General features: G+C 32.5%; 1 protein-coding gene across 1 annotated transcript in view; it reads left to right on the top strand.

The window, feature by feature from the left end:
* The first annotated feature begins 504 nt into the window (after positions 1-504).
* The window catches only part of LOC127733774 (FK506-binding protein 5-like), a 30488-nt gene continuing 13804 nt past the window's right edge, over positions 505-17188 (top strand). Inside the window, exon 1 of the mRNA XM_052243087.1 lies at positions 505-734. The gene's annotated coding sequence lies outside the window, so the exon portion shown is untranslated. The remainder of the gene's footprint in view (positions 735-17188) is intronic.

Genomic DNA, 17188 nt, shown 5'->3' with positions numbered 1-17188 from the left:
AATTTAGCATCCGGGAGGACATTGTCGTCCCGAAACAGCTGGTCGTCCCGAAAAAGCTTATCGATCCCCATCTTCGGGACGACGACTTATGCTTCCGCACGATAATTGTCACATAAAAATGAAAATTTATAAAAGTATTCAGTATTGGTTTGTCATACACTTTGAGAAGGTCAGTTTTTATATTTCTTTTCGTCCATTTATTTTAGAGGAAACTTTGTAACAGTAAGTCAATTGAATGTTGTCATCCACCACGAGAAGGACAGTTTACATTGCGTGTCTAATTTATAAACTACAACATATTTTTCATTGTACATAAGCCAATTGATACCCGCTTCTTCGGGACGAGTTATGCTTCCGCACGATAATTTTCACATAAAAATACACCGCGAAAAGGTCAGTTTACATTGCGTGTCTTATTTATTAACAACTTCATATTTCTTATTTTACATAAGCCATAGGTGTTTCCAACTATTATTTGTATAAAATAGAGGGATCTGTAACAATAAAGTTGTTGAGGTTTGTCATACACTGTGAGAAAATCAGTTTATGTTGCATTACTTAATCATGTATTTATCATCCGGAAGGTAATAGTCGTCCCGAAACAGATGGTCCTCCCGAAAAAACTGGTCGATCCGCATCTTCGGGACCAGTTATGCTTCCGCACGATAATTGTCATATAAAAAAGGAAAATTGAGAAAAGTATTCGGATTAAGTTTGTCATACACTGTGAGAAGGTCAGTTTATTTATATATTTGTTATCGTACATTTATATTATGGGAAACTTTGTAACCATAAGTCAGTATAATGTTGTCATACACCGCGAAAAGGTCAGTTTACATTGCGTGTCTTATTTATTAACAACTTCATATTTCTTATTGTACATTAGCCATAGGCGTTTCCAACGATTATTTGTACAAAATAGAGGGATCTGTACCAATAAAGTTTGTTGAGGTTTGTTATACACTGTGAGAAAATCAGTTTATGTTGCAATACTTAATCATGTATTTATCGTCCAAAGGTAAGACATGTACTGATTGCTGATATTTTTTACCAGTACTGTATATTTAGTGGCATTAAAAGTACATGTAAACGCTATGTAAATTCCTGGTAGTGTATTTATTTTTGAGAACATGTGACAACAATACCAAAACACGGTATGGACGTGCATCACTGCATAAGTTGTTCTAAAGCAATTCGTAAACAATGTCCTTACAAAGAAGTCAATAAAACATTGACAAAGAATTTCCTTTCATGACCTACAACTCAAAATCACCAAACCCCAAACCAAATATAAAATCATTCGTTTTCAAGGGAACCAAGAAAATATTTATGTAAAACTTTCTTTGTGGATACAGTGGTTGAATTTTAAAATATCGGCTAACAGGAAGTTGATGCATATCAGATCTAAAAAAAAATGCTTCATGTAAAATATGTAAACTTTTCAAGTTTAAAAAAGTATTGTCGTGAGGCATTTTTTAAAGGTAATAAAACATTAGTTCAAATAATTCATTATTAAAGAGTTCAATGAAAACAATGGTAGTCATAAGAGTAGTAAAAAGTTACTGACCTGATATCAATAAGACTTCGTGCCGATTGATCTTCCTCCTTCTTTCAATCGATTTAAATGATCGACCTTCCTCCTTCCATTTATGACGTTTGACATTCTTCCTCCTTCCTTTCTGACGCAAAGGGAAGGAAGGAAGGAGGAATGTATCCTATCAAGAGGAAGGATAAAGGTGTGTGGCACCAAGAGGAAGGCGGAAGGTCTGCGGCGAGAAGCGGAAGGAGGAATATGTGTTGTGATAAGAGGAAGGAGGAAGGTATGTGGTAACAAGACGAAGAAGGAAAAAGAAAGGAGGTAGGTGTGTTTTAGGAAAAGGAAGGAGGAAGGTTTGTTTTAAAAGAAAAAGGAAGGAGGAAAGTGTGTTTTAGGAAAAGGAAGGAGGAAGGAACACATCAACTACAAGAGGAAAACAAAAAGTGATATCAAATGAGCATGTTTGAATACTTAAAGCGTTTCATAACGTTACAGACTGCAGCACGTACAGAATAATGTCAATTAACTTTCGGATATATTAAAGGCAATTATTTGGCCTTTTCGTTAACACCATTATCATACTTATATTCCTTTTTTTTTTAAATTAAGCCCAAAAAAACAGTTATCGGACATACTCCTTTATTCGCAGATATTATTTCTCTATAAAATTAGTTGTTGTATGAAAAAAGATACATTAGCTATTTTACATTTTATTTTAAATTTCTTTCCTGAAATCTCCTCCTCTTTATTTTCTGAAGAAAAAAGAAAAGGAGTGTATAAATATGCTAAATTGTGTTTCAAAACTTTTGGTAATTTGTACAAAGAAACTATTAACTTGTAGCACAATGAATCTGATGCTAATAAATTGGTTTTGGAAACCATTTATTAACAGTTCTTGACATATTCCTTTTCTTCTTTGCATTTATGCATTGATACACTAGATGACTCAAGAAGTCTTTAGGGATAACAAATATATACATCTATAACAGAGGAGTTGGATTATTCCTATGGTAAGATCAATCTTGTACTAGTTAAAAATATTTTTCTTAATCATCAATATTTACGTAGAATTTTTTTCAATTGAGAGAAACATATATAAGTCTTGATTTGAAAACAGATACGACCACCGATTATTAAAAACAGTGTTTACCTCTTTCTTTTGCTTCCTTCTGTTTGGTTAGTTTTCCTAAAATAAGCAAGTTTAAATATGCATTACATCCCGTCTAGTCTTTTAAAACTTTAATTATCTATCTGTAAGGATTGGACAAATCATTTTATCAGCTTACTTTAGCTGGTTTGGTTTCGTTTGAAATATACTGATAGTTTACTCATTGTAAAGAATGGTATAAAGTTAAATCACAAAAATACTGAACTCCGAGGAAAGTTAAAAAAGGAAAGTCCCCAATCAAATGGCAAAATCAAAAGTTCAAACACATCACACGAATGGATAACAACTGTCATATTCCTGACTTAGTACAGGCATTTTCTTATGTAGAAAATGGTGGATTTAACCTGGTTTTAAAGCTAGCTAAACCTCTCACTTGTATGACAGTATAAATTAGATCGTTTTAGTTCAGTGTCCCGAAGTATTGTAGAATCGTATTGTTTTACTTCATTCATTTAACATAATATTCTACTCAGTGGCGATCAATTCATAGACATATAACATTGAAAGTATTATGACCTGTCTCATTTAGATTTCTTTATATTGTTGTCATTATTTTTTCAAGCTCTTGGTACATACATTATATGTATATGTTGTTTTGAATAAAAGGCAAGAAAAAGAATTTTTAAAACTCACATAAATGTCACACAATATTACTCTGGTTCTAGAATTATTAAATGTTAATTAACTTACTTTCAACAAACATTTTCAGGTCTGTAACTGTTGCTGAAAGAAATGTGAAAGGTTTTAGTAGTACTCTTAGGTTTTTACCCATTTCATGTAACAAGATGAATCAAAAATGCGATTATATACGTGACCATGCAACACTCAATATTTTACACAACTCAATCAGATAAATGACACAAGTAACTTCATTTTTTGAAAATGCCGCCAAAATTAATAACATCATACAACTGTCTTTCTTAATATTAATACCGAAATATCAGCTCTTTTCGTATGGTCTGTATGACACCACAAGAAGTTTTGACAACAAATCTGAATACGACTTTAGAAATGATTTCTGCGATCAGAAATATTAAAATCATATTCTTTTCCACATTATACTATATGTAAACAGGTGGATGGATGAACAGATCATATCATAAATCGCGTTAAAGCTGTTATATGAAGTTCTAGTAATATTAAGATTTGAAACAAGTTTAATTATCTTACTTTTAGTTTTAAAGACTGAACTTACTACGTAAGTACTACTATCTTCGTTGTAGGGCCTTTATTTTTTCCTTTGGCATATTTTGGTTATAAAAAGGACCTTGTATATTCAGTGCACAAACATGGCAATGTTGACAGACACATAAAATATAGGGAATTTTGCGCAATCTGCTTTCTTGTGGTGTAGTTTTTATATTGTGAAGGTAGTCACTAAGTAATAGTAATGAAACATCGAAATCGTCCCTATAGAAACCAATTGCAGATCGTTTTGTCCAGATAAATGGGATTTTCTCCAGAACAAGCATATGTTACAATAATGCAAACAATTCTACCTATATGTTGTTTTCTTATTTCATTCTTCAGATCTTGGCCCTGAAAGAAATCAAATAGAATTAGTTACAATTAAAACAACAAGTCATATTGGAATACTAATCCTACACTGAACTATTAAATTGACGTGAATAGCCACATAATATTCACTTTAATTAATAACAGTGTAACTCAAGTCATATAGGAAAGTCTATGTAATAAGTATCAACAGATCCAGTAATATATAAATATACCTACCAACTCTTCAAATTTTGCTTTAATCCAAGATTCCATGTTCTGAAAAAAGAAAGAGTAGTTTAATTGAATATTTAGAATACGATTAGGTTTACAAAAAAATAGATATTTGAAGACACTCCACCAATATTTGTTTAAGTGAAACGGTATGTAGTAAACTAAAAATGCCTTTAGTTTGTACACCATATTCAAATTCATGATCACCATGTAATGTAAACTTCCTTGTTTTAAGTCGTAATTCTTTACTTAAAATTTGCAGTTTCCTTAATCTGTTGACAGTTCTCGGTTCGTAGTTTTCATGACAATGTGTAGATTTTGAAGTTTTCGTCAGCAAGATTAAAACGACAATAAAAAGTAAAATCACAAAAATACTGAACTCCGAGGAAAATTCAAAAAGGAAAGTCCCCAATCAAATGGCAAAATCAAAAAAACAAACACATCAAACGAATGGATAACAACTGTCATATTCCTGACTTGGTACAGGCATTTTCTTATGTAGAAAATGGTGGATTGAACCTGGTTTTATAGCTAGCTAAACCTATCACTAGTATGACATTTGTGTGCTTTGCCTGTTTAATTTCATTGATTCATATGTCCTGGAATATGTTTGTCAAAATCAAAAACAAAAATTATAGTTGTCAAACTTCTGTCAGCGTCCTTCTCGTCATCATAATCTACACCTCCGGACGCAAGATTTACGGATAGCGTCACGATAAAGTGTTTTACACCTTTTTACATACTTTGGACTTATTCTTGATAGTTATTTATGGATGTACTGAAAAATGACAAAACAATTTTAGTACTGAAAAATGATAAAAAACGTTAGTACTGAAAATGACTATTTATCAGATCAAAAAAATGCTTCAAATAATCTATTATGAAAGAGTTCAATGAAAACAATGGTAGTCATAAGAGTAGTAAAAAGTTACTGACCTGATATCAATAAGACTTCGTACCGATTGATCTTCTGACGTAAAGGGAAGGAAGGAAGGAGGAATGTATTCTATCAAGAGGAAGGATGAAGGTGTGTCGCACCAAGAGGAAGGCGGAAGGTCTGCGGCGAGAAGCGGAAGGAGGAATTTGTGTTGTGATAAGAGGAAGAAGGAAGGTATGTGGTAACAAGACGAAGAAGGAAAAAGGAAGGAGGAAGGTGTGTTTTAAAAGAAAAAGGAAGGATGAAGGTGTGTTATAGGAAAAGGAAGGAGGAAGGTGTGTTTTAAAAGAAAAAGGAAGGAGGAAGGTGTATTTTAGCTTCCGCTTGTTACCGCATGCCTTGATCCTTCCTCATCCTTCCTCTTGTTACCAAACACCATCCTCCTTCCTTTTGACCTTTGACATCTTCCTTCTCCCTTCCCTTTACGTCAGAAAAGGAAGGAGGAAGAATGTAAAACGTCATCAATGGAAGGAGGAAGGTCTATCGTTTAAAACTATAGCACGAAGAGGGATATACAATCGGCACGAAGTCTTATACAATATCAGGTTAGTGAATATTTACTACTCGTATGACTACCATTTTATTGAACATCTAAGAAATGAAGAATCTGAATACATGTCTTTTTTTTTTTCTTTTCTTTTTTTGTAAAACACCAACGTTTTGCTATAAAAGAAGTTTACAGCGGTTCCATAACGATTTTAAACAAGAAAATACTAATATTTTGCATATACTCCTTCTTATTCCCTCTAACCTAATATTAACTGTACTGTGATACTTTATGGTATATTTCGTCGAAATTCATTTATATATTCTTAAGAAAATAATATAAACCGTCATAAATGGAAGGAGGAAGGTCCATCGTTTAAAACTATAGCATGAAGTAGATATACAATCGGCACGAGGTCTTATACAATATCAGGTTAGTTAATATTTACTCCTCGTATGACTACCATTTTATTGAACAATTAAGAAATGAAGAATCTGATAACAAATTGTTCCTTCTTTCTCTTGTTGCTACACATTCCTTCTTATGTAAATATTATCGCTTCAACTGTCAGTTGAAGATGAGTGTACGGCACTGACTGGCTGTCAAGCCCTCGTACGGTCGGTATTTGTTTTCTTTACGCGTACTTTATACTTAATAATTAGTGGTATAAAATAAAATGATCTACTACTGTTTTACTACTTGTATGACTACCATTGTTGTCATTGAACACTTAAATAATGAATGTTTGAATTAATGCTTTATTTCTTTTGGGAAACACAAAACAAAATGCTATAAAAGAAGTGTGCATTGTGATGTAGACATTTTTGTACCCTATATTGAATAAGCGGAATGTATTCTTTTTTTATAAAAATAGTTGTTGACTATGCAAACATCAAATATTCATTGCCTTTTTTCTAAAAGACATTTTCAACGCATGTGATTTACTAAATGCACTGTAACAATGCATATGCAGAAGATTTTAAGAAAATCAGAATTTGGACTCTTATTGTTTTCTCTCGCCAAAACGATTTAGAGCTTTCAATTAGCAAAACCTCTAGCAAAATTAGATGATTTGCAAATATCATACCTAAAATACCTGTCTGTTTGTCCGCCTATCAGATTTAGTAGACTTGTATACATATGTTTTCTTTATCAATAATTAGCAGGACTACAAATCCAATTTTACAGTTGAATTTTAACTATGACATGTATTAAATACTTCATGTTCAAATAACCGTATCTATGACATTATGTTTTACACTTATATTCCTTGTTTTTTTTCCAGAAATGGATAACTGGATGAAAATACAAATGACTCAAATGGTAAGTCGAAGGAGAGAATAAATCTGTAAAAATGATAAGAGTTATTCAGTAGTATGTACTCATTTGATATTGTGGACGCAAATGCAAACTATAATTTAATCATGGTAATAGAATATAAGATAAAATGACAAAATATAAGACAGTTGGATCATTTAAAGGCAGATAAACTGAAAGGAGAAATAAAAATAATAAGTACTGATTATATAACAAAATAATCGATCTTAGCGTGTTTTTTAGAAATATTTGACCTATAATGATTGGACAGAAATTTAATTCAGTAATGTGTTCACTTCGGCTACTTTCTGTACTAAATTGTAATCTGTATTGCTTGACACTTGGGTCTGTCCGTTCTGCTGAAAGTTTTTCTTAAAAAACAAATTAATTTGATTGGGGACTTTCCTTTTTGAATTTTCCATGGAGTTCAGTATTTTTGTGATTTTACTTTTTAATCTTTTAATGTAGGTATGCAACTTTATTTCCAGTTTTATTTTGATTATGAAATGCACATTACCACTTGTACAAGATACATATCATTCAAATCAAAATAAGATGAAATAACAAAATAAAACACAGTTTAATTACTTTCAGACAGATGAATTGAAGGCGGAAATAAGAAATGGGAACATGGAATTGAAAGCATTGTTTAACAGCTTTAAGGCGGATAAATTGAAAGCAGAAGTAACGAAAGGGAACATGGAATTGAAAGCAGAAGTAACGAAAGGGAACATGGAATTGAGAGCAATGATTACAGATCTTATAGACGGTAAATGTTTGTCTTTTTGTATCGCTATCCTTCTTTCTATCGTTTTAAATGATCGACCTTCCTCCTTCCATTTATGACGTTTGACATTCTTCCTCCTTCCTTTTTGACGTAAAGGGAAGGAAGGAAGGAGGAATGTATTCTATCAAGAGTAAGGATGAAGGTGTGTCGCACCAAGAGGAAGGCGGAAGGTCTGCGGCGAGAAGCGGAAGGAGGAATATGTGTTGTGATAAGAGGAAGGAGGAAGGTATGTGGTAACAAGACGAAGAAGGAAAAAGGAAGGAGGAAGGTGTGTTTTAAAAGAAAAAGGAAGGATGAAGGTGTGTTATAGGAAAAGGAAGGAGGAAGGTGTGTTTTAAAAGAAAAAGGAAGGAGGAAGGTGTATTTTAGCTTCCGCTTGTTACCGCATGCCTTGATTCTTCCTCATCCTTCCTCTTGTTACCAAACACCATTCTCCTTCCTTTTGACCTTTGACATCTTCCTTCTTCCTTCCCTTTACGTCAGAAAAGGAAGGAGGAAGAATGTAAAACGTCATCAATGGAAGGAGGAAGGTCTATCGTTTAAAACTATAGCACGAAGAGGGATATACAATCGGCACGAAGTCTTATACAATATCAGGTTAGTTAATATTTACTATTCGTGTGACTACCATTTTATTGAACATCTAAGAAATGAAGAATCTAAATACATGTCTTTTTTTTTTCTTTTTTTTTTTGTAAAACACCAACGTTCTGCTATAAAAGAAATTTACAGCGGTTCCATAACGATTTTAAACAAGAAAATACTAGTATATGCAAAATATATACCTAATATTAACTGTACTGTGATACTTTATGGTATATTTCGTCGAAATTCATTTATATATTCTTAAAAAAATAATGTAAAACGTCATAAATGGAAGGAGGAAGGTCCATCGTTTAAAACTATAGCATTACTGAAAACATGCACATAATTATTTGTACTGAAAAGCTATAGGTAATACATGTACTGATTGATGATATGTTTTACCAGTACTGTATATTTAGTGGCATTAAAAGTACATGTAAACGCTATGTAAATTCCTGGTAGTGTATTTATTTTTGAGAACATGTGACAACAATACCAAAACAGGGTATGGACGTGCATCACTGCATAATTTGTTCTAAAGCAATTCGTAAACAATGTCCTTACAAAGAAGTCAATAAAATATTGACAAAGAATTTCCTTTCATGACCTACAACTCAAAATCACCAAACACCAAACCAAATATAAAATCATTCGTTTTCAAGGGAACCAAGAAAATATTTATGTAAAATTTTCCTTGTGGATACAGTGGTTGAATTTTAAAATATCGGCTAACAGGAAGTTGATGCATATCAGATCAAAAAAATGCTTTATGTAAAATATGTAAAATTTTCAAATTTAAAACAGTTTTGTCGTGAGGCATTTTTTAAAGGTAATAAAACATTAATTCAAATAATCTATTATTAAAGAGTTCAATGAAAACAATGGTAGTCATAAGAGTAGTAAAAATTTACTGACCTGATATCAATAAGACTTCGTACCGATTGATCTTCCTCCTTCTTTCTATCGTTTTAAATGATCGACCTTCCTCCTTCCATTTATGACGTTTGACATTCTTCCTCCTTCCTTTCTGACGTAAAGGGAAGGAAGGAAGGAGGAATGTATTCTATCAAGAGTAAGGATGAAGGTGTGTCGCACCAAGAGGAAGGCGGAAGGTCTGCGGCGAGAAGCGGAAGGAGGAATATGTGTTGTGATAAGAGGAAGGAGGAAGGTATGTGGTAACAAGACGAAGAAGGAAAAAGGAAGGAGGAAGGTGTGTTTTAAAAGAAAAAGGAAGGATGAAGGTGTGTTATAGGAAAAGGAAGGAGGAAGGTGTGTTTTAAAAGAAAAAGGAAGGAGGAAGGTGTATTTTAGCTTCCGCTTGTTACCGCATGCCTTGATTCTTCCTCATCCTTCCTCTTGTTACCAAACACCATCCTCCTTCCTTTTGACCTTTGACATCTTCCTTCTTCCTTCCCTTTACGTCAGAAAAGGAAGGAGGAAGAATGTAAAACGTCATCAATGGAAGGAGGAAGGTCTATCATTTAAAACTATAGCACGAAGAGGGATATACAATCGGCACGAAGTCTTATACAATATCAGGTTAGTTAATATTTACTACTCGTGTGACTACCATTTTATTGAACATCTAAGAAATGAAGAATCTAAATACATGTCTTTTTTTTTTCTTTTTTTTTTTGTAAAACACCAACGTTCTGCTATAAAAGAAATTTACAGCGGTTCCATAACGATTTTAAACAAGAAAATACTAGTATATGCAAAATATATACCTAATATTAACTGTACTGTGATACTTTATGGTATATTTCGTCGAAATTCATTTATATATTCTTAAAAAAATAATGTAAAACGTCATAAATGGAAGGAGGAAGGTCCATCGTTTAAAACTATAGCACGAAGGAGATATACAATCGGCACGAAGTCTTATACAATATCAGGTTAGTTAATATTTACTCCTCGTATGACTACCATTTTATTGAACAATTAAGAAATGAAGAATCTGATTACAAATTGTTCCTTCTTTCTCTTGTTGCTACACATTCCTTCTTATGTAAATATTATCGCTTCAACTGTCAGTTGAAGATGAGTGTACGACACTGACTGGCTGTCAAGCCCTCGTACGGTCGGTATTTGTTTTCTTTACGCGTACTTTATACTTAAAAATTAGTGGTATAAAATAAAATGATCTACTACTGTTTTACTACTTGTATGACTACCATTGTTGTCATTGAACACTTAAACAATGAATGTTTGAATTAATGCTTTATTTCTTTTGGGAAACACAAAACAAAATGCTATAAAAGAAGTGTTCATTGTGATGTAGACATTTTTGTACCCTATATTGAAAAAGCGGAATGTATTCTTTTTTTATAAAAATAGTTGTTGACTATGCAAACATCAAATATTCATTGCCTTCTTTCTTAAAGACATTTTCAACGCATGTGATTTACTAAATGCACTGTAACAATGCATATGCAGAAGATCTTAAGAAAATCAGAATTTGGACTCTTATTGTTTTCTCTCGCCAAAACGATTTGGAGCTTTCAATTAGCAAAACCTCTAGCAAAATTAGATGATTTGCAAATATCATACCTGTCTGTTTGTCCGCCTATCAGATTTAGTAGACTTGTATACATATGTTTTCTTTATCAATAATTAGCAGGACTACAAATCCAATTTTACAGTTGAATTTTAACTATGACATGTATTAAATACTTCATGTTCAAATAACCGTATCTATGACATTATTTTTTACACTTATATTCCTTGTTTTTTTTTCCAGAAATGGATAACTGGATGAAAATACAAATGACTCAAATGGTAAGTCGAAGGAGAGAATAAATCTGTAAAAATGATAAGAGTTATTCAGTAGTATGTACTCATTTGATATTGTGGACGCAAATGCAAACTATAATTTAATCATGGTAATAGAATATAAGATAAAATGGCAGAGGAAATTGTGCACCTTACAATCAGCATGGCTCGATCAAATGTCAATACGAATACACACAACTAGGCTGAAAATAAAACGCAGGTTCTTTATGTCGCGGAAGTGATTTTTGTATATATTAATTTGATTTGCGTACAGTTGCTATCATACATGATCTTGATTCCCATTTTACTTTTATTTCAGGACATTTCACAGATGAACAATCAAAATACATTATAAAGTACAATAACAATTGCAATCCAACCTGGTCGTCAGCCGATTTTGTAATGCGAAACTTAAAAATGGCTGGTGAGCACTTGTACATTTGGATGGAGGACGAATTTTCAGTGCAGCAACTGAAAGATAAAGTGAAGAACTTGAAAAGGTATGTTTTATGCTAAAATGTAGAAGTATATGTGTGAAAGTAAACAATTGCTTCAATTTCATTTTTTTTACAGTTTTTAAATTTAATTCAATTACATACGTTATTGATAAATGTTATGGAATTGTAATTGTGTACTACATGTGTAACAATTTTCCGTAAAACAACTGAAAGAAAAAGTCAAACACTTGAAAAAGTATGTTTTATACTGAAATATAGAAATATATGTGTCAATATTATTTTGCTTCATTTGTATCTTTAACTGTTTTCAACATTAAATTCAATTGACTACATTATTGATAAATGTTATGCAATTTGTTTTATGTGTACTACATTTGTAACAATTTATAACTATTTTTCAGGGCAGAGGAAAAGAAGGAGAGGAGAAGTGTGATAAGTCCAAAATGTTGAGCGAAGATTTTACTCTCCGGCAAGACCATAGTGAAAATAAATCAGTTTTGTTAAAATATTTTGTAGTACATACTATTTTGCTTTTTTTTTGCGATGCCGCACTGTTTGTGTTGTACAATGGAAAATAGGGCAATGTGTGTTACCTTAAAACAGATGATGACAAAATATAGTCCAATATCTATGTTTGAAAAAATTACCTATATGTAAATATACTAGCTTTTTGGTTCTCAATTAATTCCGGGTCAAGAACATATTAAATTATACCTTACCTTATCTGCAAAGGGTAGATTACTACACGATACAATACATTGACGAACGAACCACACATTCTCTTAAAAAAAAACCTGAATGTGTTTCTGTTCTGTAAGAGTTACTTGCAATTTAATATCCAAAAAGGGTTTTTTTAACGACCTTGACAACCCTGGAAGGTTTTTCAATATCCGTTTCCCTATTATCGTTTTTATACTGCGGACCTTCCTTCTTCAATGTATGACGTTTGACACTCTTTCTCTTGCTTTTTCTGACGTAAATTCACCCCCCATCCATCTATCAATGCACAGCTTCCTCCTTTGCCTTTGTGTTAGCCCTATCACAGAAAGGAAGGAGGAGGTATTTACTATAATGTAAACATATAGATACAGCCTAATATTTCGACCCGATAAGGTCTTCCTCATAGAATATTGCGTTACAAACAAAGACACGAATATATAAATTACACATTCTACTATTTTATATTTCAAAACACACACTTTTATTTATAATATAAGAATGCACTTCGAAATATTTCTATTTTTTTTTTCAAAACATAACAACAATTTACAAATATACGAATAATAGTCATAGTATAACCACACAATAAAAGGCAAATTATTAAAAAACTCAAATATGGTAAACACTCAAAAGGTAAAATGGTAAAGGCTTAATATTTTGACCCCGTAAGTTCTTTGTCAAGGGATATATACAGTAGATATATACAGGCTTGCTTGGATTTTGATTAAAATATCAAGACAAATATAATCAAAACATGTCGGGCTGATAAAAACAATACAGTATGAACAAAGTATGATAAGAGTACTAATCTTCATAACAAACAAACCGACAATTCAATAACAAGCTATTCAACATATATAGTAACATAATACAGCAGTATGTAATAGTCTAGTCGGAAAAAAGTTATCGTGCGGAAAGCATTAGTCGTCCCGAAACTACGGAAACAACTCATTTTGAAGATTGAAAGAAACAATGCATCTGCACAAACAAGTCAATTTGAAGATTGTGCAATACTTTTCGGAAAGTGCGGCTGTACACTTCAGTGATACCAATAAGGTCCCGTCCTCTAGATCGCCTTTTTAGCTTTTCGGAACAGTTAAATATAAGAAACTATCTCTATTCGAATCCATTCTACACCTGTTTGAACATTGAAGTCAAAGGCACACTGTACTTAGCAATTTTTTGCGAAAAAAAGAAGTTCTGCCTAACCATAACTCTAACTCTAACCCCTATATATTCATACACCAGCCATATCTCAACCATAATATATCCTTCCATCTATGTCTATACCCCAAATTTGTCTATAAATCTAACCCAAATCCTATCCTAAAAAAAAACCCTAACGAAAACCCAAACCTTAACCCTAACCCAAACCCCAAATTTGTCAAAATCGTTATTTTGAAAGGCCTTACTTTATCTTGGAACGGGTAAGTCTAGGGGGGTAACCGATTGGATTTTCGTATTACATTTTTTCACGAACTTCTCAAAAATCACTAGATTTTGTCTCAGTTTTAAGAGATCCATTTCTAGGTATCTATCATAATATATAAAAGAGAAGTAATAAACACCAGAAAAAATGTATGCATGTTTTTATGTAGCAGATTCAACATGATAGAAATTTAAGAAGGATTGTACAGTTGCAATCAATAGGACACAGCTTTTGTTTATATTTGAAAGGTTGGTCTGGGTTCCTCCCAGACCTTGAAATATTTACAAATGCATTTTATTTACAGTATAGTCAACAAACATAACAGGTATCCTTCTCATCAAGGAGGGGTCCTTCACAGTAGGTCTCGGTTCTTTCCAACTCTTTCACAAATCGATTCGTGACCTTCAATGTTCTAAACTCCTCTTTCCTTCTCTTTCTATATGTTTCATAGCTACGCACTTTCACAACCCGGTTTAAGCTAAAACATTCAACACTTGGCAATTTAATGGATCCATGTATTTCTCTTTGTCTTATTTCAAGAGCAACGTTCACTTTTTCTATTTGTTTTCCCTCCATGATTTTCTAGTAAAATTGTATAAGATATTTTTCGTCGGCTGATATAATATCAAGCCTGAACTGAAAATCCCCAGGAAATTTCCAACTAGAGACAATATATTATACTCAAATTGCACAAAAATAGTGATGATGCAAGTCAATTTTCATTATAGACTAACACTTATTTAGTTATGACGCAATATCTTCGGACCTTTTAATTGCAAAATTGTACTAAATAGACGGAACATATGTCAAAAGAAATATATTTTAAAAGTTTACCAGCTGTTTAGTTATTTCAATGCACAATTGCAGTTGAATTGCACATTTAAACTCCAAATTGTAACAAGAACTCAGAGATTGTGCTCTTGCAATAAACTTATATTTTTTTCTTTTTTTTTTTGCAAAAATTGTGTAATTTTTTTTCGATCTTCCATCTGATTGACTGTCATAAGGTTGTTACTAAAATAATATTTAATAAAGGTTCGTTACATGTAGTAAGTTTTTTTCTTCAAAGTCATCAATTGTTCGATTGTAAATCTTAATTACTAGTTAGAATCTGGTCATCTGAAGCTTTTTAGATATATATCATTAAAGTCTTTTAGGCTAAATTGCTTTTTTGGCGGGAATCATAAAATTTCAGTAACTAGAGTTCCCAAATTTAATTTAATTTCAAAACAAGCTTTAAGAAATTAGCTGCAATTTCATGATTTTCCAATACATACATACATACATACATACATACATACATACATACATACATACATACATACATACATACATACATACATACATACATAAATACATACACTTGAAATTAAAAAATCGACACCAAAGGAGCAGTATTTTTGGACGAGCAAGCCTATGGTGAAGACCGCATGTCTTTATCTTTTGCAGTTTCGGAGTTGGGGTTATTGTCAGGGATAGGCTTCAATATCATACAAACGCTTCTTCAGTGAGGTCTGAAAGTGCGGCTGTACACTTCAGTGATTTTAATAAGGTCCCGTCCTCTAGATCGCCTTTTTAGCTTTTCGGAACAGTTAACTGTAAGAAACTATCTCTATTCGAATTCATTCTACATCTGTTTGAACATTGAAGTCAAAGGCACACTGTACTTAGCAATTTTTTGGGGAAAAAAGAAGTTCTGCCTAACCCTAACCCCTATATATACACCAGCCATATCACAACCAAAATATATCATTCCATCTATGGCTATATCCCAAATTTCTCTATAGACCTAACCCAAACACTAACCCTAACCCTAACCCTAACCCAAACAAAAACCTTAACCCTAAACCCCAAATTCGTTAAAATCGTTATTTTGAAGGCCTTACTTTATCTCTGAACGGGTAAGTCTATGGGGGGTAACTGGTTGGATTTTCGTATTAAGTGTTTTCACGAACTTCTCACAAAACACAGTTTGGGAGGGATGGGGGGTCAGGTTAGGGTTTTTGGTACTTTTCAAAGTCGATCTTTTCAAAATCTCAGTATGATCCTATGCTCCGATCGGCTTGAAATTAAAAAATCGACTCAAAGGGGCAGTATTTTTTGACCGCATGTCTTTATCTTTTGTAGATTTGGAGTTGGAGTTAATGTCCGGGTTAGGCTTCACTCTCACACAAACGCTTCTTCAGTGAGGTCGGAAAGTGCGGCTGTAAACTTCAGTGATTTTAATAAGGTCCCGTCCTCTAGATCGCCTTTTTAGCTTTTCGGAACAGTTAACTGTAAGAAACTATCTCTATTCGAATCCATTCTACACCTGTTTGAACATTGAAGTCAAAGGAACACTGTACTTAGTAATTTTTTGGGGAAAAAAGAAGTTCTGCCTAACCCTATCCCCTATATATTCACCAGCCATATCACAACCATAATATATCATTCCATCTATGTCTATACCCCAAATTTGTCTATAAACCTAACCCAAACTCTAACCCTAACCCTAACCCTAACTTAAACCCATACCTTAACCCTAACCCAAATTCAAAATTCGTTAAAATCGTTATTTTGAAGGCTCTACTTTATCTTGGAATTTGTCATTTGAATGTGCTCCACTAAAATATTTGAGAAACGATAGCTACGCAAGTTTATTTTAAACGGGAGAAGGAAATATATGTCGGTAGGCTTTCTCTGTATTTTTGTTTTCAACTGAAAGGATATTTGATCGCTAAAACAAGGAAAACAAATCAAGACTAACCTGTTGTGCGTCTAACATACAAAGTGTGTCAAATCAAGTTATATATCTTGGATCAAGTGCTATAATATAATACAAACTAAGAATAAAGTCAATCTACTTTATTTCTAATTAGATCAAACAAATTGTAATCTTATAATCATTCTCATATTAAAGCATGCTAATAAAGAAAAAGATATCAATAGACTACATTTAATCATGAATAACAACATGCATGTAAGATGCCTCTTTGGAACTATATACATAAAATGTGAAATGAAATAAGTTGGAAAATATGTAGACCCTTATTGTCACAAAGTTCAATAAATTATGCACACAAAGAATGGAAGAAATCAATGTTTGGGGGAATCATAAAATTTCAGTAACTAGAGTTCCCAAATTTATTTTAATTTCAAAACAAGCTTTGTGAAATTAGCTGCAATTTCAAGATTTTCCAATACATACGTACATACATACATACATACATACGTACATACATACATACATATATATATACAAACATACATACATACATACACTT

Source organism: Mytilus californianus, unplaced genomic scaffold (assembly GCF_021869535.1).
Source record: "Mytilus californianus isolate M0D057914Y unplaced genomic scaffold, xbMytCali1.0.p SCAF_3, whole genome shotgun sequence".
Classification (NCBI taxonomy): domain Eukaryota; kingdom Metazoa; phylum Mollusca; class Bivalvia; order Mytilida; family Mytilidae; genus Mytilus; species Mytilus californianus.
The sequence above is the reverse complement of the archived record's forward strand: the minus strand, read 5'-3'. Positions and strand labels throughout refer to the sequence as shown.